The sequence below is a fragment of the Cetorhinus maximus genome, chromosome 1 (genome assembly GCF_964194155.1).
Source record: "Cetorhinus maximus chromosome 1, sCetMax3.hap1.1, whole genome shotgun sequence".
In the NCBI taxonomy this organism is placed as follows: domain Eukaryota; kingdom Metazoa; phylum Chordata; class Chondrichthyes; order Lamniformes; family Cetorhinidae; genus Cetorhinus; species Cetorhinus maximus.
In genome coordinates, this window is record NC_135879.1 from 3,551,075 (window position 1) to 3,571,914 (window position 20,840).

At 46.3% G+C, this 20,840-nt stretch overlaps 1 protein-coding gene across 6 annotated transcripts in view; it reads left to right on the plus strand.

Annotated features, from left to right (window-relative positions):
• Positions 1-5,931: 5,931 nt before the first annotated feature.
• The window catches only part of LOC144695783 (electrogenic sodium bicarbonate cotransporter 1-like), a 201,165-nt gene continuing 186,256 nt past the window's right edge, over positions 5,932-20,840 (plus strand). For 4 of the 6 annotated variants that reach the window (XM_078566807.1, XM_078566978.1, XM_078567059.1 and 1 more), the window contains exon 1: positions 5,933-6,752. The gene's annotated coding sequence lies outside the window, so the exon portion shown is untranslated. Of the gene's footprint in view, positions 6,764-20,840 lie in introns of all 6 variants that reach the window. The other 2 variants (XM_078567229.1, XM_078566891.1) reach the window with 2 other exon arrangements.

Consider the following 20,840-nt stretch of genomic DNA (forward strand, 5'->3'; position numbering starts at 1 on the left):
GAGCATGGAGCCTCATAGGCCGAGATGTATTAGCTACCCGGCCCCTGCACCCCACCCCCCCCAACTTGACTCAGGCCTTCTGCCTGAATTGCCCACGGTCACTACCAGTGGAGGAAGATCTATGCCAAGGCTGCCCACCAAAATTTCCCCTGTGACACGTACAGGACCGCTCAACCCAGCGAGTCAGCACGCGCCACTTTCCTTGTCGGTAGCAGCTGCTGAGGGTAGAGCACCGCAGTGCTGCCGGAACCATGACCTCTTCCTGCTGTATGATGCAAGGCTGCACAATGCTCAGATCGCTGGCTAGATCAGCAGCACTTACAGGAAAGGTTATCGTCGATGGCAACAGATATAAATTTAACGCCGTCTTCCTAAGGAAAGTATTGCAGGATTGTGGCACAGGATCACACAGGCACAGCAATAGGCAATTTGTTCCCATCCTGTCTGCGCCCGCTCACTGCTCTTTCTCCATAGCCCTGTCCAAGTGTTTATATAATTCCCCTTTTGAATCTGCTTCCGCTACCATTTAAGGCAGCGTGTTCCAAATCACAACAACCCAAAAAAATTCTAACACCCACCCACCTCCCCTCACCCGCCTTTTGCCGATTACCTTAAATCTGTGTCCTCTGGCTATTGTAGCTCCATGGGTAGCACTCTCACCTGAGTCAACAGGTTGTGGATTCAAATCCCACTCCAGGACTTAAGCACAAAATCTAGACTGACAATCTAGGCTAACACTCTCAGTGCAGCACAGAGGGAGCTGCACTGGCAGAAGTGGTGCCTTCCAGGTGTGGCAATAGCCTGAAGCCCTGTCTGCCCCCTCAAGTGGCAATAAAAGATCTCACATAGCACTATTTCAAAAGAGAGCAGGGAAGTTCTGCCTTGTGTCCTCATCAATATTTATCTCTCAATCAACATTGTTAGAACAGATTATCTGGGTGTTATTACATTGCTGTTTGTGGGATCTTGCTGAGCACAAATTAGCCGCTGTGCTTCCTTTATTTCAGCAGCGACTACACTTCAAAAATACCTCATTGGCTGTAAAATGCTTTGAGATGTCCTGAGGTCATGAAAGGCACTATATAAATGCAAGTCTTTCTTCCTTAATGACCCATCTGCCAGTGGAAAGCTTCTCCATATTTACTCTTATCAAAACCTTCATGATTGTGAACACCTCTATTTAATCTCCCCTTAACCTTCTCTGCTCAAAGAAGGACAATCCCACCTTCTCCAGTCTCTCCACACAAGTGAAGTCCCTCACGCTGGTACTATTCTAGTAAACCTCCCCTGTACCCCCTCCAAGACCCTGACATCCTTCCTCAAGTGTGGATCCCAGAACTGTTTACAACGCTGAAATTCAAAGCCTGGCCAATGACATATAAAGGTTTAGCGTAACTTCCTTGCTTTTGGGAATTGCTATTGACTCTGAATCGGATCAAAAATACGTTTAGAGGTGACTGACCAAGGATGTGGTTGACTCTATATGTCAACGAGTGTACAGGCAACTGGAAAACTGTTTTCAGGATGTGGTGTGAAACCCCTCAATGTGTTACGGCTCTGTAAAATCAAGACAAGACATTTGTCATTCTCCACTTACAAAAATATAGTTCAGCAAAGCTGCAGAAGAGTTCTCCAGTGCGGAGTGATTGCATATGTTAACGGATAAAGCAGCCAATAACTGAGAAGATACTTTAAAAATTCTTAGGTGTGAAAGGCCAAACGACAGACATTAAAAGAAAAAAGAAAAATACTGCAGATGCTGGAAATCTGAAACAAAAACAGAAATAGCTGGAAAAACTCAGCAGGTCTGGCAGCCTCTGCGGAGAGGAACACAGTTAACGTTTCGAGTCCGTATGACTCTCCATCAGAACTAAAGAAAAGTAGAAATGAGGTGAAATATAAGCTGTTAGAGGCGGGGGGTGGGTGGGACAGGTAGAGCTGGATAGAGGGTCAGTGATAGGTGGAGATAACCAAAAGATGTCATAGACAAAAGGACAAAGGAGTGTTGATGGTGGTGATATTAGCTAAAGGATGTGCTAATGGGGACATTAAGGGTAGAAAGCAGGACGAGCTAGTGACAGATAGCCCTAGTGGAGGTGGGATTGGGGGGGGAAGGGATCGAAATAGGCTAAAAGGTGGAGGTAAAACAATGGATGGAAATAAATTTAAAAATAAAAATAGAAATAGGTGGGAAAAGAAGAATATATTTTTTTAAAAATATATAAATATATATAATAAATTATTAGAAAAAAGGGGATCGGAAAGGGGGTGGGGATGGAGGGGAGAGTTCATGATCTGAAGTTGTAGAACTCAATGTTAAGTCCGGAAGGCTGTGAAGTGCCTAAGACATTAAAAGAATGCTGACTGAGCTCTTTGTTTAGCTCTTTGTGCATGTGGTTTCTGATAGAGGTGTGTAAAAGGATAAGCATCAGAATCGTAAGCCTCATTTATACAATAACCACCTGCATTTATATAGCACCTTTATCAGAGTAAAACATTACAAGACACTTCGCAGCAGCATTATCAAAAAAAAAATGTGCTTCGGGCCATCTAATGAGACATTAGGACAGGTGATCAAAAGCTTGGTCAAAGGGGCAAGTGTTAATGTGCGTCTTAAAAAGGGATGGGGATTTGGAGAGGTTTAGGGCCCAGGGAGCTGACGGCATGGCCACCAGTAGTGGAGTGATTAAAATCACGGACGTTCAAGAGGCCAGAATTGAAGGAGTGCAGGCATTTAGGAGGGTTGTGGGGCCGGAGGAGATTAGGGATGGGGAGAATTGAGGCCATGGAGGGATTTGAAAATAAGGATGAGATTTTAAAAATTGAGGTGTTGCCAGACTGTGAGCCAGTGTATTCGCGCACCATTTCAATTTTGTGTATTGAACAGAGTAACATGTTGCGAAAGGAGGCCACTCGGTCCATTGTTCCCGTGCTTGTCCATTCACAGAGCTATCCAATTAGTCCCAGCTTTTCCCCATAGCCCTGCATTTGAATCAAGGTCAGGCAGAGGTCTGTGACCCAGGCAGGTTCCTGCAAGCTGCAGGATGGTTAGCGAAAGGGGGTGAAAAAAAACACTCGAAGACACCAAGAAGGAGAAACGATTGATTCCATTAAATAATATTATAAAAACAAATCAGTGAAGCTTAGAACAAAACTAATTGAATTTGGAAAATGTATTTCACACAAGATTGATCAGGGAATAAATAAGAAATGATTTATAGGCACAGGGAGTAGTGCAGCCAAATTGTCTAAACACTGAACTTTGCTGATATATTGCTGCAATTCTACTTTTAAGGAACTGCCCAAGAAGTAAAACTTTGCCAAGGCCAGAAATGAGAGAATTGGAAATATGAATCCTATACAGGGGTAATTTTTTAGTTCTTTGTCTGCCTTCAGTCTTTTTTCAAATTATGCCAAGAAGCCTATGAGGTTTATTTTTGCCTACATGTCTTCCATGTGCTGCCTTTAGAATCCATCCTGGGGAATTCTGAAAACACAATGCACATCCTGAAACAGGAGTGCCTGTCTTCAACTAGAGTGTTCCGCTAACGTTGTTCCACCAGGCCCCAGTTAGTCTTCTGTTCCATCCACTCAGTTTTCATGCACTTCCTACACTGCACCATGAGTCACCAGATTCATGTGTGAACGTTACAGAGCTGCAGACAGTTGTTGTAGCTCTGCGGTGCCTGGGACCTGGATGTGTGAAAGCATAGGGATCACTGTTGAAATGATGTCTGCGGGAATGCGCAGTACAATTATGCACACACTGTCATACACACAAAAAGGGCAATTGCACTCACGTTGTCCTACTTAAGAACAACAACAACTTGCATTTATATAGTGGCTTTAACATCGTCAAATGTCCCAAGGCGCTGCACAGGAGCAGGTATCCAACAAAATTTGACACTAAGCCACATAAGGCAGGTGACCAAAAGCTTGGTCAAAGAGCGAGGTTTTAAGGAGCGACTTAAAGGAGAGAGCCAGATAGGTTTAAGGAGGGAATTTCAGAGCTAGGGGGCCAGGCAGCTGGGGGCGGGGGGGGCACAGCTGTCAGGGATTGACAAGAAGCCAGAAGTTAAGGAGTGCAGAGATCTCGAGGGCTGTGCAGATACAGGATAGCGCTAGGGAAGGGTGAGGCCATAGAGGAATTTGAACACAAAGATGTGAATTGTAGTATTCATAGGCTTTCAATGAAGAACGTAGTTGAACTTGGTGAAGTTATCATAAATCAGAACTGTCAGTGATGGTGGAAGTAAGTTGATAAGTTAAGAATAGCACACACTGCAGTGCCATTACTCCAGAGAAGAGGGGTTTTTAAAAAGCTCTCCATAATAGCATACTGATCTAAATTTCAGGTTACCATCACATTGCAGCCAGTTGAACACAGGAGCCATGGATCTCAGGGGTTTTGAGCGTTACCAATCAATCTGTTGACTTGAGGACAAAAAGATCAGGCCGACACTCCCAGTGCAGTATTTGACATTCAATGGCATTACCATCGCTGAATCCCCCACTATCACCATCCTGGGGGTTACCATTGACCAGAAACTGAACTGGACTCGCCATATAAATACTGTGGCTACAAGAGCAGGTCAGAGGCTAGGAATCCTGTGGTGAGTAACTCACCTCCTGACTCCCCAAAGCCTGTCCACCATCTACAAGGCACAAGTCAGGAGTGTGATGGAATACTCCCCATTTGCCTGGATGAGTGCAGCGCCAACAACACTCAAGAAGCTTGACACCATCCAGGACAAAGCAGCCCGCTTGATTGGGACACCATCCACAAACATTCACTCCCTCCACCACCGACAAACAGCAATGTGTACCATCTACAAGATGCACTGCAGAAACTTATCAAGGCTCCTTGCATAGCACCTTCCAAACCCATGACCACTAGCATTTAGAAGAACAAGGGCAGCAAATACATGGCAACACCACCACCTGGAAGTTCCCCTCCAAGTCACTCACCATCCTGACTTGGAAATATATCGGCCGTTCCTTCACTGTCGCTGGGTCAAAATCCTGGAACTCCCTTCCTAACAGCACTGTGGGTGTACCTACACCACATAGACTGCAGCGGTTCAAGAAGGCAGCTCACCCCCACCTTCTCAAGGGCAATTAGGGGTGGGCAAAAAATGCTGGCCCAGCCAGTGAAGCCCACACCCCGGAAATGAATAAAGAAGAGTGAGATGAGGAGAAACATTTTCGCACAGTGAGTGGTTAAGGTTTGGAATGCACTGCCTGAGAGTGTGGTGAAGGCAGGTTCAAGTGAGGCTTTCAAAAGGGAATTAGACTGTTACCTAAAAAGGAAGAATGTGCAGGGTTACAGGGAGAAGGCCGGGGCGGGGGGATGGGGGAAGTAAGTAAATTGCTCATTCAGAGAGCTGGTGCAGGCCCAATGGGCCGAATGGCCTCCTTCTGCACTGTAAAAGTTCTGTGACTCTGTGATTTTTGTGGGTGCTGCACAGTCAGAAATGCCAACTTTCAGATGAGATGTTAAACTGAGGCCCCCTCTGCCCTCTCAGGCAGATGTAAATGGCCCCACACCCACTAATTTGAGAAGCAAGGGAGTTCCCCCCTCTTGTCTTGGTCAATATTTACTCTTCAATCCAAATCACTTAAAGCACATTACCTGGTTACTATCACATTGCTGTTTGTGGGAGCTTGCTGTGCATAAATTGGCTGCCCCCCCCCCACCCCCATTTCCTACATGATAACAGTGACTATGCTTGAAGAAGCATTTAATTGGCTGTAAAGCTCTTTGGGTTCTCCTGTGGTCCTGAAAGTTGCTGTAGAAATGCAAATCATTTCCTTTAGGTCAGTCTGTGCTGATGACTCCACGAGTCAGCGCTCGGCCTCAGAGCTACTGCCTCATTCAACTGAGACATCTTAGCGTTTGCAGTTCAATAAAACTTGTAGTTAGTTGCCTGAGAATCGCAGTTAAGGGTTAAAAAAAAAAGCTAAAGCAAATCCTCAATCCCGAATATATTAAGAATTTATTTTATTTATCTGAACTAGGGGGAGGAATCGGGGGAGGGAATACTTGCATTTAAGCTTGTCAGTGTCCTCAACAAAATAATATTGTTAAAATAATTTGACTGAAATGCAAAAGGAACTTATATTAAAGGAAGAGAAACTACAGAGACAGGAAAATATGTCTCTACAGCAACTGCAAACTGATAATTGCATCGATCTGTTTAAAAGCAGACACTTGTTTTGTCAGTTATAATTCTTGCATTTAACTAACACTAACATGTGAAGGGAATTATTTCTGAGTGTTCCTGAGATGAAACGAGTTAACATCAGCCCAATTTCAAAAGGAAAACTGATCGTCAGAGTAGGACTAAAGTCCCTTTAAGGGGCACTTTGAACCCTTTAAGATCTTGCCTCCTACTTCGCTCAGTGACGTGATCGAACATTGACTCTTTAAATATGGAAAGTCAAATTGCTTTGTGAGTAACTTGGGATGTAGAGAGAGAGAGAGAGACACACACACTCTCTCTGACTCCGGATAGCTAATTTCAGTCTGAGTCAAGAACTATCCGAGGCTGTGAAAGGACAGAGACACAGAGAGGGAGGGAGAGAGAGAGAGAGAGGAAATTCCCCTCTTGTGTATATTACAGCTCCGGCCGCATGTAGTGACAGAGGAGTCCAGAGAGAAATAGAAAGCGAAGACTGAATCCTGACCCACCGACTCCGCAGAAGCACTCGGGGAGCTGCTGGAGGCTGGAGCCCGGGGACACAACTCGGAGGTGAGCAGGAGGTGAAGTTTGGGTTATTAATTATGTTTTCTGCAGCGTTCAAACAGCAGAGTGGGTGAATTGTGTGTGTGAGCATTGTCTGTGCGTATGAATGTTTAGTGTGCGTGAATCGTGTGAGCGTTGCGTGTGCAGTGTAAGTTAGTGTGTGAGGGTTGTGTGTGTGTATGTGAATTGTGTGTGTGTGTTGTGTGTAGTGTAAATGAGTGTGTGAGGGCTGTGTGTGTTGTGTGTGTGAACTCTGTGTGTGTGTTGTGTGTGTAGTGTAAATGAGTGTGTGAGGGCTGTCTGTGTGAGTTGTCAGTGTGTTGTGGGTGTAGTGTAAATGTGTGTGAGGGCTGTCTGTGTGAGTTATGTGTGTGAATTGTGTGTATAGTGTAAATGTGTGTGAGGGCTGTGTGTGTGTATGTGAATTGTGAGCGTGTTGTGTAAATGAGTGTGTGAGGGCTGTCTGTGTGTGAATTGTGTGTTGTGTGTGTAGTGTAAATGTGTGTGAGGGTTATCTGTAAGTGTGTGACAGACAGTTGTGTGTGTGTGTGAGTGTGTGTGTGTGAGTGTAGTGTGTGTGTGTGGTGAGTGTGTGTGTAGTGTGTGTAGTGAGTGTGTGTGTGAGTGTAGTGTGTGTGTAGTGAGTGTGTGTGTGTGTGAGTGAGTGTGTGTGTGTGTGTGAGTGAGTGTGTGTGTGTGTAGTGAGTGTGAGTGTGTGTGTGTCTGTGAGTGTGTGTAGTGAGTGTGTGTGTCTGTGAGTGTGTGTGTGTGTGTAGTGAGTGTGTGTGTGTCTGTGAGTGTGTGTAGTGAGTGTGTGTGTGTCTGTGAGTGTGTGTAGTGAGTGTGTGTGTGTGTGTAGTGAGTGTGTGTGTGTCTGTGAGTGTGTGTGTAGTGAGTGTGTGTGTGTGTGTAGTGAGTGTGTGTGTGTGTCTGTGAGTGTGTGTAGTGAGTGTGTGTGTGTGTGTAGTGAGTGTGTGTGTGTCTGTGAGTGTGTGTGTAGTGAGTGTGTGTGTGTGTGTAGTGAGTGTGTGTGTGTGTCTGTGAGTGTGTGTGTAGTGAGTGTGTGTGTGTGTCTGTGAGTGTGTGTGTAGTGAGTGTGCTGTGTAGTGTGTGAGTGTGTGTGTAGTGTGTGAGTGTGTGTGTAGTGTGTGAGTGTGTGTAGTGAGTGTGTGTAGTGTGTGAGTGTGTGTAGTGTGTGAGTGTGTGTGTAGTGTGTGAGTGTGTGTAGTGAGTGTGTGTGTGTGTGTAGTGAGTGTGTGTGTCTGTGAGTGTGTGTGTAGTGAGTGTGTGTGTGTGTGTAGTGAGTGTGTGTGTGTGTGTCTGAGTGTGTGTGTAGTGAGTGTGTGTGTGTGTCTGTGAGTGTGTGTGTAGTGAGTGTGCTGTGTAGTGTGTGAGTGTGTGTGTAGTGTGTGTGTGTGTGTCTGTGAGTGTGTGTGTAGTGTGTGAGTGTGTGTAGTGAGTGTGTGTGTAGTGTGTGAGTGTGTGTAGTGAGTGTGCTGTGTAGTGTGTGAGTGTGTGTAGTGAGTGTGTGTGTAGTGTGTGAGTGTGTGTAGTGAGTGTGCTGTGTAGTGTGTGTGTCTGTGAGTGTGTGTAGTGAGTGTGTGTGTAGTGTGTGAGTGTGTGTAGTGAGTGTGTGTGTAGTGTGTGAGTGTGTGTAGTGAGTGTGTGTGTAGTGTGTGAGTGTGTGTAGTGAGTGTGCTGTGTAGTGTGTGTGTCTGTGAGTGTGTGTAGTGAGTGTGTGTGTAGTGTGTGAGTGTGTGTAGTGAGTGTGCTGTGTAGTGTGTGTGTGTGTGTGTGTGTCTGTGAGTGTGTGTGTAGTGAGTGTGTGTAGTGTGTGAGTGTGTGTGTAGTGAGTGTGTGTAGTGTGTGAGTGTGTGTAGTGAGTGTGCTGTGCCATGTGTCAGGCAGTGGGACAAACCACCCGGAAAGTGCCAGCTGACTGTTTTCTAGAAGCATTTCCCCGGTCTATTTGAGGACAAAGAGGATTTGCAGAACACGATGCCTTTTGTGTCTGTTCCCAGCGGCTGTCCGCTTTCCCGGGGAATGGGGGGAATGGGGGGAGCAGAATTGGGAAACCGGGTTAAGTAAAGTTAGAATTTCGCATCCCCCCCACCCCCATGTGTGTGTGTGTGTTTTTTTTGTTTCGTTTTGCTGCCTTTAGTTTTAAAACAAGCCCAACTCCCTCTGCCCCTAAAGGACAGTGTTGTGTTTGCTGAGACGCCACGTGTTTCTGCGGCTTGTCCACAATCTCATGTTGGTCTGGATGAGATGAGAAACAGACCGGGGGCCGGGGACCGGCTCCATCCCCTCGGACCCCGGCTGCCCGTCCACCCACATCCACATCGCGCGGAGAGATTTTTCACCAAGTGTTGGCTTGTGTGTAAATGGACGGGATTGAGGGTCCCGCTGTTTTCAGCGCTGGTGTCAACCTTGACCAAGTCGGTAGCTCTCAGCCACCTCTATGTGTCCGAGTGTTGTGGGTTCAAACCCCACTCGAGAGGCTGCTGCAAAAAAAAAATCAATGTTGGCACTTTAGTGCAGTCCTGAGGGAGTGCTGCACTGTCAGAGGGTCAGTACTGAGGGAGTGCTGCACTGTCAGAGGGTCAGTACTGAGGGAGCGCTGCACTGTCAGAGGGTCAGTACTGAGGGAGTGCTGCACTGTCAGAGGGTCAGTACTGAGGGAGTGCTGCACTGTCAGAGGGTCAGTACTGAGGGAGCGCTGCACTGTCAGAGGGTCAGTACTGAGGGAGTGCTGCACTGTCAGAGGGTCAGTACTGAGGGAGTGCTGCACTGTCAGAGGGTCAGTACTGAGGGAGTGCTGCACTGTCAGAGGGTCAGTACTGAGGGAGTGCTGCACTGTCAGAGGATCAGTACTGAGGGAGTGCTGCACTGTCAGAGGGTCAGTACTGAGGGAGTGCTGCACTGTCAGAGGGTCAGTACTGAGGGAGTGCTGCACTGTCAGAGGATCAGTACTGAGGGAGTGCTGCACTGTCAGAGGATCAGTACTGAGGGAGTGCTGCACTGTCAGAGGGTCAGTACTGAGGGAGTGCTGCACTGTCAGAGGGTCAGTACTGAGGGAGTGCTGCACTGTCAGAGGGTCAGTACTGAGGGAGTGCTGCACTGTCAGAGGGTCAGTACTGAGGGAGTGCTGCACTGTCAGAGGGTCAGTACTGAGGGAGTGCTGCACTGTCAGAGGGTCAGTACTGAGGGAGTGCTGCACTGTCAGAGGGTCAGTACTGAGGGAGTGCTGCACTGTCAGAGGGTCAGTACTGAGGGAGTGCTGCACTGTCAGAGGGTCAGTACTGAGGGAGTGCTGCACTGTCAGAGGGTCAGTACTGAGGGAGTGCTGCACTGTCAGAGGGTCAGTACTGAGGGAGTGCTGCACTGTCAGTGGGTCACTACTGAGGGAGTGCTGCACTGTCAGAGGGTCAGTGCTGAGGGAGTGCTGCACTGTCGGAGGGTCAGTACTGAGGGAGTGCTGCACTGTCAGAGGGTCAGTGCTGAGGGAGTGCTGCACTGTCAGAGGGTCAGTACTGAGGGAGCGCTGCACTGTCAGAGGGTCAGTACTGAGGGAGTGCTGCACTGTCGGAGGGTCAGTACTGAGGGAGTGCTGCACTGTCAGAGGGTCAGTACTGAGGCAGTGCTGCACTGTCGGAGGGTCAGTACTGAGGGAGGGCTGCACTGTCAGAGGGTCAGTACTGAGGGAGTGCTGCACTGTCGGAGTGTCAGTACTGAGGGAGTGCCGCACTGTCGGAGGGTCAGTACTGAGGGAGTGCTGCACTGTCGGAGGGTCAGTGCTGAGGAAGCGCTGCTCTGTTGGAGGGTCAGTACTGAGGGAGTGCTGCACTGTCAGAGATGCCGTCTTTCAGATGAGACTTTAAACCATCTGCCCTCTCAGGTGGGTGTAGTAGTTTCCCCAGGCACCACTGGAAGGAGACTGGGCAGTTCTCTCCTGGGTTAATATAACTCCCAGCCTACGTCACTGATGCAGATTATCTGCTCATTATCACATTGCTGTTTGTGGGCAGCTTGTTGTTGGCACAGAGATAAAAACAAAAAGCTACTGCAGATGCTGGAAATCCAAAACAAAAACAGAATTACCTGGAAAAACTCAGCAGGTCTGGCAGCATCGGTGGACAAGAAAAGAGTTATTAACTCCTTTCTTCTCCACCGATGCTGCCAAACCTGCTGAGTTTTTCCAGGTAATTCTGTTTTTGTTGTTGGCAACTGTGTTTCTGACATTATTACTCTGCAATAAACACTTCATTGGCTGCAAGGCACTTTGAGAAACCCTGGGGTCAGGACAGGTACTGGATAATTGCAAGTTCTTTTCTTTCACCATGTCTCTGGCACAGGTGAAGAGAGTGAGATTTCCGACCCGTTCATCAATTCAGTTTGTCAGTCTTGTGCGGTGTGGTGTCAATCAGCTTGACTAAACCCGGAACACCATAAATCTTCATTCCCCACAAAATGCCCCAGCTCCAGTGCACCCCTCTGCCCTCCCTCCGCTTCCCCCACCTTACCTCTGTACATTTAAAGTGTGACCACGATTCACCAGTTCCAAATACTGACTCTGCCTCTCCCTTCCCCAGGACTACAGGATGTTCATTTATATAGCGTCTTTCGTGACCTTGGAACACCTCAAAGTGCTTTACAGCCAATTAAGCGCTTTTTAAAGTGTATCATTGCTATAATGTGGGAAAACCTGGCAGCCAATTTGTGCAGAGCAAGTTTTCACAAATGATCAGATAATCTTTTTTTAATGATGTTGCTTGAGGGATAAATGTTGGCCAGGTGACTTCTGAAGAAAGTTTCTGCTCTTCCTTGTAACTTGGCCATTGGAATTTTTACATTCACATGAGTGGGCAGACAGAGCTTTGGTTTAACCAAAGGCTGTACGCCTTTCATCCAAAAGACAGTGACTGAGGGAGCGATGACAGTGCAGCACTCCCTCAGTACTGGCACTGAGAGTGTCAGTCTGGATGGCCCACATGTGGCCCTGACTAGTCTGTGAGGGAGTGCAGATAGCTCAGTGCTGCCTGTGCTCATGTCACTTACTGCTTGTCCTGTTTAAATTATGGAGGTTGGCAAAGGGCTGTCCTTAGTACTCTTACCTCACAGGTGGGTAAGTCCTAAGCCGGAAGACCAAGCTCTGCTAGTATCTGTAACTTGAGCTATAATGAAATTCATGAAGATATGGCTTTAAATTTTATAAAGGGCTTGCAAAGTTGAAAGCTCGGAAACGTTTTCAAAGAAGAGCAGGGGCAGTTCTCCCCGATGTCCTGGACAATATTTATCCTTCAACAAACATCATAAAACACATTGTCTGGTATTTATCACATTAGTGTTTGTGGGACAAAAACAGAATTACCTGGAAAAACTCAGCAGGTCTGGCAGCATCGGTGGAGAAGAAAACAGTTGATGTTTCAAGTCCTCATGACCCTTCGCCAGTTCTGCCGAAGGGTCATGAGGACGCGAAACGTCAACTGTTTTCTTCTCCGCCGATGCTGCCAGACCTGCTGAGTTTTTCCAGGTAATTCTGTTTTTGTTTTGGATTTCCAGCATCCGCAGTAGCTTTTAGCTTTTTGTTTTTATCTCAGTGTTTGTGGGAACTTGCTGTGCACAAATTGGCTGCTGCTTTTCCTACATCACAACAAAGGCTACACTTAAAAAGAATTTCATTGGCTGTAGAAATCTTTTGAAACATCCTGAGGTTGTGAAAGGTACAATAGAAATGCAGGTTCTTTATTATGGTTGTGGTGTACATACATCGAGTCCCTCTTATATTATCTGTCTCCACATACTGTACTTCAATAACTCCCTAAACACAAACATACAGAACACTCAGTCCCCACCATCTCATTGCTGCCTGTTGCCTAGCTTTCTGGCTGTTACCCCTCACTGTAAATACCCCACTGATGCCCATGACCACTACGCATGCCACTCCTGCAGAGTTCCCTGGTTTCGCCTGCTTCAATGTCAGCTCTCCTGCTGCAGGCAAGCAGTTTGCGGATTACTGTGGTAATGTAGGAAATGCAGCAGCTAGTTTGCACACAGCAAGATCCCAAAAAAAAATCAATGTGAGAATGACCGGATAACCTGTTTTCATGATATTGGTGGAGGGATAAATGTTGGCCATGACATCGTGAATAACTCACCTGTTCTTTTCGAAATCGTTCTCCCTGATGATGGGGGCTACTATTTATCCCTCGGCGGACACCTAGAACATACTTATGGTTATTATCGTGGGCGGGATTTTCGGGTGGTCGGGTGGGCACGGCGGGCAGGCCCAGGATCGGCCGGGAAATAGCCTGCCAACTGCGATCGGCCCCTGTCCGCGATTCCATGCTGACTGACCAATTAACAGCCAGCCAGCGTGAAAGGTGCGGCAGGAGGGGGGTGAGCGCAAAAGGTCTGTGCGTGCGTGGGGGAACGTGCATTGAAAGCTCCCTGAAGGCAGGGAGCTCCCTCAGGGAGCTGAAGAATTTTAAAACCAAAAATAAAGCCTTTGAAAAACCATTAAAAAAAATGTCCCCACACAGGAATCACCGACATGAACATAGGCATTTTTATTTTATTTTTATTTTTTTAAAATTAATGTCGAAAACCTCATCCCTCCCGTGGAAGAGGTTTCCTAAAATATCCAAAGGCCGCCTGGCCAATTCACCCGCCTGCCATCTGTAAGGTTGGACGGGGCAGCAAAAAAGCGCTTTTAAGAATTGATTAATGGCCTTAATAGGCCTCTTAATTGTCGGTGGGCGCGCTGCCGACACTCACGCATGCCCGCCGACCGAAATATCGCGCAACTGCACCATGACATCGGGACGCTCGCCCGGCATCATCGCGCGCTATTTCGCACCCGATCGGGTCGGGCAATGCAATGCGCCCGCCCATGGGACATAAAATCCTGTCCTGTGTTGCTGTTTATGGAATCTTGCTGTGCGCAAATTGGCTGCCGTATTTCCTACAAATCGTCAAAAAGAGCCTTCATTGGCTTTGAAGCACTTTGCGATGTCCTGAGGCTGTGAAAGGTGCTATAGAAATGCAAGTTCTTTCTTTAATCCAGTTCTATAGATAGATCCAATCAGACAGACAGACAGACTGGATTAGACAGGGCAGTTCACAGGAACACAGAGAGAAGATGTCAGCCAGCTTTGTGAGGCCTCCTCCTCCTCTCCCTCCCTCTCTCTCTTGTCGATGTTTCTTGAGATTTTAGAAAGTGTTTGTGGATTGTGCGAGGTGAGTCTTGGCGTTTGGTATTCTTTCTATTTTGTTTGTATTTGTTTTGCCGTTTGGGACGGGATGCCCAGAAGGAAAGGAATGAAGGCCTGTCCTTGTATTATACAAGTCATTTATTAGGATTTATTCATTGTACCGTAATTTATTATAATTATGCATTATTTCAGTACAATGTTTATCATGATTTATTTCATGCTTTTCTTTAATTTATGTTATAATTATATTAAAACTATGTCGTAGTCCACTATTGGATGGGCATAAATTTCCTCTAAATAAATATTGGGAAGACTGAAGCCAATGTCTTTGGCCCCCTAACTACCAGGTTCCATTCCCCTCTCTGGCAATTGTCTGAAGTTGAACCAGACTTTCTGCAATTCATGTTTTCCTACTCGATGCCGAGATGTGAGTCCAACCATGTATCGGTGACATCACGGAGACTGCTTGGTTCCACCTTCATAACATGGCCCAGGTCTGCCCTGCCTCAACTCGTCCACTGCTATAGCCCTCCCTCCTCTATGTCTTTTCTTACTTCGCGATTGGTGTGTTCTTAGCTGGATTTAGTGCTCCCAATGTGGGTCCCACTAGTTGGAGAACCCAATGGGGGTCTGCTCTCAATGGGCATCCCCAATTCCCGATGCTGGGAACCTCAATCAGGCACTAAGTGCCTTTGAAGAGATACAGTCCCCACCCCCACCACCCTCATTGCAACCCCTCCACCCCCCAGCCCCAGGCATCCGCTGTCAACCCCAATATGGTTTGTTGGGCGGCCTTCAGGAAACCCATGAGAAGTTGGGGGAAAATTCCTGAATCACCTCTAAATCCCGGATGGGCTTAGGGATAATGACCTTTTATTGGCTCATTAATCAGCCTAATTAGACAGCGGGTGGGTTCCCTGCATCAGCCCATTCCCACTGCTGACTTAATGGGGGCCAGTTTTCCCGCTAGCGGCAATGAGATGCTTGACCACCACTGTGGTTATGCAGGCCCATCTGTCACCCAGCCTGCTCTGGTGAGCTCCATTAAGTCCAGTCCCTGACTGGCTCCCAGGTTCTACCCTCTGTAAACTTGAGCCTATCTGAAACTCCTTTGCCCACGCCTTAACTCGCACCAAGTCCTGTTCACCCACCACTCCTGTGCTTGCTGAGCTACACTGCCTCCAAGTTAAACAGCGCCTTGATTTTAAAATTCTCATCCTTGTCTTCAATGCCATCCAAGGCCTCACCCCTCCCTATCTCTGAAATCTACTCTGAGATCTCTGAGCTCCTCCAATTCTGGCCTCTTGAGCATGTCTTGATTTTTAATCACTCCACCATCGGTGGCCGTGCCTTCAGTTGCTAAGGCCCTAACTCTAGAATCCTCTCCCAAAACCTCTCTGCCTCTCTCTTCACCTTTAAGACACTCCTTAGAACCTACCTCTTTGACCAAGACTTTTGGTCACTGTCCTAACATCTCAGTGTCACATTTGTTTTGATCATGCTCTTGTGAAACGTCTTGGGACATTTTACTACGTTAATGGTGCTGTATAAAGACACATTGTTGTTCAACATTATTGATACTGCAGTTAACTTTGAGCTAATGTAATGCTGGCGATGATATAGTGCTAGTGTATGAATATTTCTTTACTGCAAAGTGGATGGGAGTTCATTCTCTATCCAGACACTGCTTTTACCCTCTGACTTTCCATTCAAACTTTAGGTTTGTGTTTACTGAGATCAGGGATAGATCAAACCATGAGGAACCAAGACAACATGGCCAAATACATTTCAGCAAATGTGACTTGTGCCCTTAGGAGAGTTGCCATTCTATCTGATGTTGAGGGAATCTGGGCAGAGATTACAGGCTGGCAGCACAGGAGAAACGGAGAGACAGAAATAAGAGACAAAAAGAGAAAAACAGAGTGAGAGAGAGGCAGAGAGTTGAAGAGTGGGTGAATTGGGGAGAGGAAGCGAAATAGGGGGAGAGGCAGAGTGAGAGAAATAGAGGGGGAGAGAGACGGAACAAAACCAAGACAAAGATATGTTGAAAGAAAGAGATGAGGAAAGGCAGGAGGAGAATAAACACTGTTGGGCTGAATGGTCTGTTTCTAGAATGTCTTATTTCTGTGTTGTAAGTTCCATGTAATTCTATATTGTGTGCGTGTGTGAGAGAGAGAGAGAGAGAGTATGGTGGCTCATACGAGAAAGCAAGGAAACATAAACACTTTACTGTGAAAAAACAGCTGTTAGTAGAAGCGAGGACAGACTGGCCTTGAATTTGCTCAGCTGGAGGATTGCAGCAGGAACGTTTTAATGCATTCCTTAGTCTGCTACTTTGACAGATGTTTGCTGATTTTTATATCGGGAGATCCTCACGAGTGCAGTCATGTCCCGAGATCCCAGTATTAGAAAGCCAGCTGCAGACCAATATAAAACAGCTGAAACTGGGTAAGACCAGCTTTGAAGAGTCATTAAAAACAGCGGCTAGTTCCTGTGAACCTGGGAAACTTCCCTTCGGGAACTGACAGCGCCAGTTGTGGGTGTCGCACACGGCAGCACGGGCTTAACAAATTTGATACGGATGTGTTAAGCTAATCTTTTCACAGTGTAGCTTCAAGGCCAGAGTGCTTCATTTCATTTTTACTACCTGATATTAAGCCGGGTTCAAAATGTCAACAAAGCGATAAAGTGAGTTTCACAACAGGTGGAATAAAGAATGTTTTTTGTGCGCTGTTCAGTCACCATCCCAGAAAGGATCTGTGCTGAAAGTTCTTGATCATGTAGATAAGAAAAGACCAAACTGCTTCCACGGGCTCTAGGGTCAGTAACCATAGGACATGAATGTAGAATAATTGTTAGAAGAGCCAGAGTGTAAGTGAGGAGAAACGTTTCTTACACAGCAATCTGGAATGCACTGTCTGAAAGGGTGGTGCAAGCAGATTCAAACTTTCCGAAGGATATTGGATATATATTTAAAAAGGAGAAATTTGCAGGGCTATGGGGAAAGAGCAGGGAGAGTGGAACTAATTTGATAACTCTTTCAAAAGAGATAGCATAGGTGTGATGGGCTGAATGGCCCCCTCATGTGCGCTGCACATTCTTCTGAGTGATCCCGGAGTCTGGTAACGCTCACCTATACAGCCTGCAGAGACAATAAGCTTGAATGCCCAACTTCTGAGGCTTTAACACACTCTAAACTCATGAAACACGCTGTTAATTGCTTTGTAATTGATCTAAAAACGCTGATGCAAGGTTATTAGTCAGCCTGCCTTTTAGTCACTTCGCCCATATCTGCCAATAAAACTATCCAACAATTAACTGGACTTTCTAAACGTGATGTAATGCCAATTCGTCTTTAGTCTTTTGGCATGACTGTCAGATGCCAGTGAGATTGGTAGGGTTGCTAAGTCTCCAAGACTGGCCTGGCACCTACAGAAATTAAAAAAAAGAAAGACATACATTTATATAGCACATTGCACATGCACCCCTTTACAGCCAGTGAAGTACTTTTTGTTACGTTGTTATTGTTGTAATGTAGGAAACATGGCAGCCAATTTGTGCACAGCAAGCTCCCACAAACAGCAATGTGATAATGATTATTTCTGTGGGTTTGATTGAGGGATAAATATTGACTAGGGCACCCGGGAGAACTCCCCTGCTCTTCTTCAACATAGTGTCATGAAATCCTTTACATTCACCAAGAGGGCAGAAAGGGCTTTGGTTTAATATCTTATCCCAAAGGTAGGTACCTTTAACAGTGCAGCACTCCCTCAGTATTGCACTTGAGTGTCAACCTTGATTTTTCTTCTCAAGTCTTGGAGTGGGATTTAAAGCCATAACCATGTGACTCAGGTGTCAGTGCAACCCACTGAGTCACAGCTGAGTTGATCGGTCAATTGGGCAATGACAGGTCAATTTGGTATCCAATAGGCTGCAGGAACTGTGAGGATTGGACTGATTGTGAGAGTGTGTGGTGGTGGGGAGCAATTGGAGGCAAGAGGTCATATGGCAAAGCCTCCAGGAATACATTTAACCAGGATTGATAACTCGAAGCCTGGGCAATTCACTGTCATTGTGTTCCTGCACTGACTGCTGCTTTCAATCCAAACCAGATTTCAACAAGAATAAGACTAGTGCGTGAAATGCAATAGTGTATCTGTTGATAGCCCTGTGGTAGTCAGTTTAAGGAAAAGCGTAACATGCAGCAGGATTTACAGCAAACTGTCTATTTAAAGTCAATAAAGTATTCATTCAACATAGCCTATTTAAACAGCAAACAATCTACAGAGTCTATTTGAACAGCAAACTATAGCAAACAATCTACAGAGTCTATTTGAACAGCAAACTACAGCAAGCAATCTACAGAGTCTATTTGAACAGCAAACTATAGCAAGCAATCTACAGATTCCATTATCCGTGTAAAATCAATCGCAGTCACTTACAGCAGCGCAGTTTCCACATGTGACTGAGAGGGAAATTAATCACCATAGGCAGTCAAAATGAAAAGTATTTAGAAAACTAAGAGACAGGCTGGAGTGACTGGATTTCAGGTCTCAGTTATTAACTGCCAGAGCTTGGCTGTCATAAATTTAAGACATCATTTGAACACTTCAATTAAATTACAACACTGAACGCACTCCCAGGTGTCAATTATTCTGTATTTAATTATTTGAAACAGACTGAGATTGGACCACGAGTCTGATTCATGCATACAAACATACCAACTAGGAACAGTAGGCCATTCGGCCCCTCGAGCCTGCTCCACCATTCAATAAGATCATGGCTGATCTGATTTTAACCTCAACTCCACATTCCCACCTACTCCCGATAACCTTTCACCCCCTTGTTAATCAAGAATCTATCTTGCTCTGCCTTAAAAATATTCAAAGACTCTGCTTCCACTGCCTTTTGAGGAAGAGAGTTCCAAAGACTCACGAACCTCAGAAAGAAAAAATATTCTCCTCATCTCTGTCTTAAATGAGTGACCCCTTATTTTTAAACAGTGACCCCTCATTCTAGATTCTCCCACAAGAGGAAACATCCTCTCCACATCCACCCTGTCAAGACCCCTCAGGATCTTATATGTTTTAATAAAGTCACCTCTTATTCTAAACTCCAGGGATGCAAGCCTAGCCTCTCCAACCTTTCCTCATAAGATGACCCTCCCAGTCCAGATATTAGTCTAGTAAGCCTCATACTTTTATTCCTTTTTTAAAAGTTTTAATATACTCCTAGAACTTTCCTTGAGATAGTTCATTACCACATAAAGAACATTCTTAGAGTCACAATGAGGCACAAACGATCTATTATGAAAAGTCAGATGTTTGCTAATATATTTTTAATCTTGGCGACAGGTGCATGGAGATCGTGTATCCTGCACTGAACTGCATAGAATCTCCTATAGCATTACGCAGACATTGTAGCTCACAAAAGGTTATTCAGAACAACAGCCCTGTGCTGGGGCTTATACTCCACTTGAGCTTCCTACCACCTTGCTACACCTCATCCCAGCAACATGTCTTTCCATTCCATTCTCCCTTATGTACTTAGCCCAAATACCATTAAGGGAATCTAGATATCTCAGATAGAGAGTTTGGACCGATTTATAATCTTCAAATGGAGCAGGTGTTTGAGGGGCTGAATGGTCTAATCCTGCTCCTATTTCTTATGCTCTTAAGTTTTTATAAGAGTAAGAATGGACTATATGGCCCCTCAAACCTGCTTTAACATTCAGTACAATCAAGGCTGCTCTCTTGCCTCAATCCCCCTTTCCCGCCTGTTCCCCGGGCGCCTAGGTTCCCTGAGAGATCAAAGATTTATCCATCTCAGCCTTGAATATACTCAACAACGGAGCATCCACAACCCTCTGGTTGAAGAAATTTCCCCTCACCTCAGTCCTAAAGGTTGACCCCTTATCCTGAGGCTGTGCCTTGGGTTCTACATTCCCCAGCCAGAAGCATTAACCCCTCTGGCTGGGATTTAATTCCTGTCCAAAGCCAATGGACGTTTGGCTTCCTCTCCAAATTTCCTGTCCCACTCAAGCCATGGGCGGGATCTGAACATCCCGGCCTCAGTGTCTACCCTGTCCAGGGCCTTCAGAACCTACGTGAGAGGGCGATTGAACCAGGCAATTAGAGATGCGGAAGTAAGCATTCTGTTCTTATTCTTCAGGAAGACTTTGATTTTATGTATTGTTCTTAATGAAATCACTAAACATCTGCAGTTTGGGAAATAGAGTTAGTTATAGTGTGAGATGTCCACTGCAGCGCAGGCCAATGACCAGAGGCAGCACCGCACCAGAGTGACAAGTTCACGTAGGCCAGAGTTTGACCTTCCGCGTGTGGGCATGCCGCCCCTGACACGCCGAACGTTAAATGACACGCGCTGACGCCGGGTGTGCATCCTGACGTCATCGCGCTGTCTTGCGATATTTCATTTGGCCGGCGCGCGCCAGAGTCGGCTACACGCCCGCCAATCATTGAAAGGCCTATTGAGACCGTTAACGAACCCCGTCCAACCTAACGGCTGTCGGGCAGGCGAAAAGGCCAAGCGGCCGTTACATTTTTCAGGAAACTTCATCCATGGGCCGGATAAGGTTTCCTAAAGCTAATGCAAATTAAATAAAAACTTTCTTTTGACGTTTAACAACACGTCCCATCTCATGCGACACAGTCACATGGGGGGAACATGCTTCATTAAATTTGTCATGTCTTTATTTATTTTTTTAAAAAGCGCTTCAGTCTCCCTGAGGCAGCTCCGTGCCCCAGGGAGATTGAAGCGCTCTTTTGCGCACAGGCATGAACTGGGTGCCAGGCCCGGCTCTCCCTCCTCCCCCCTCCCCCCACCCCCCGCCTGCACAGGTAGCGCTCAGCGCTGCCGC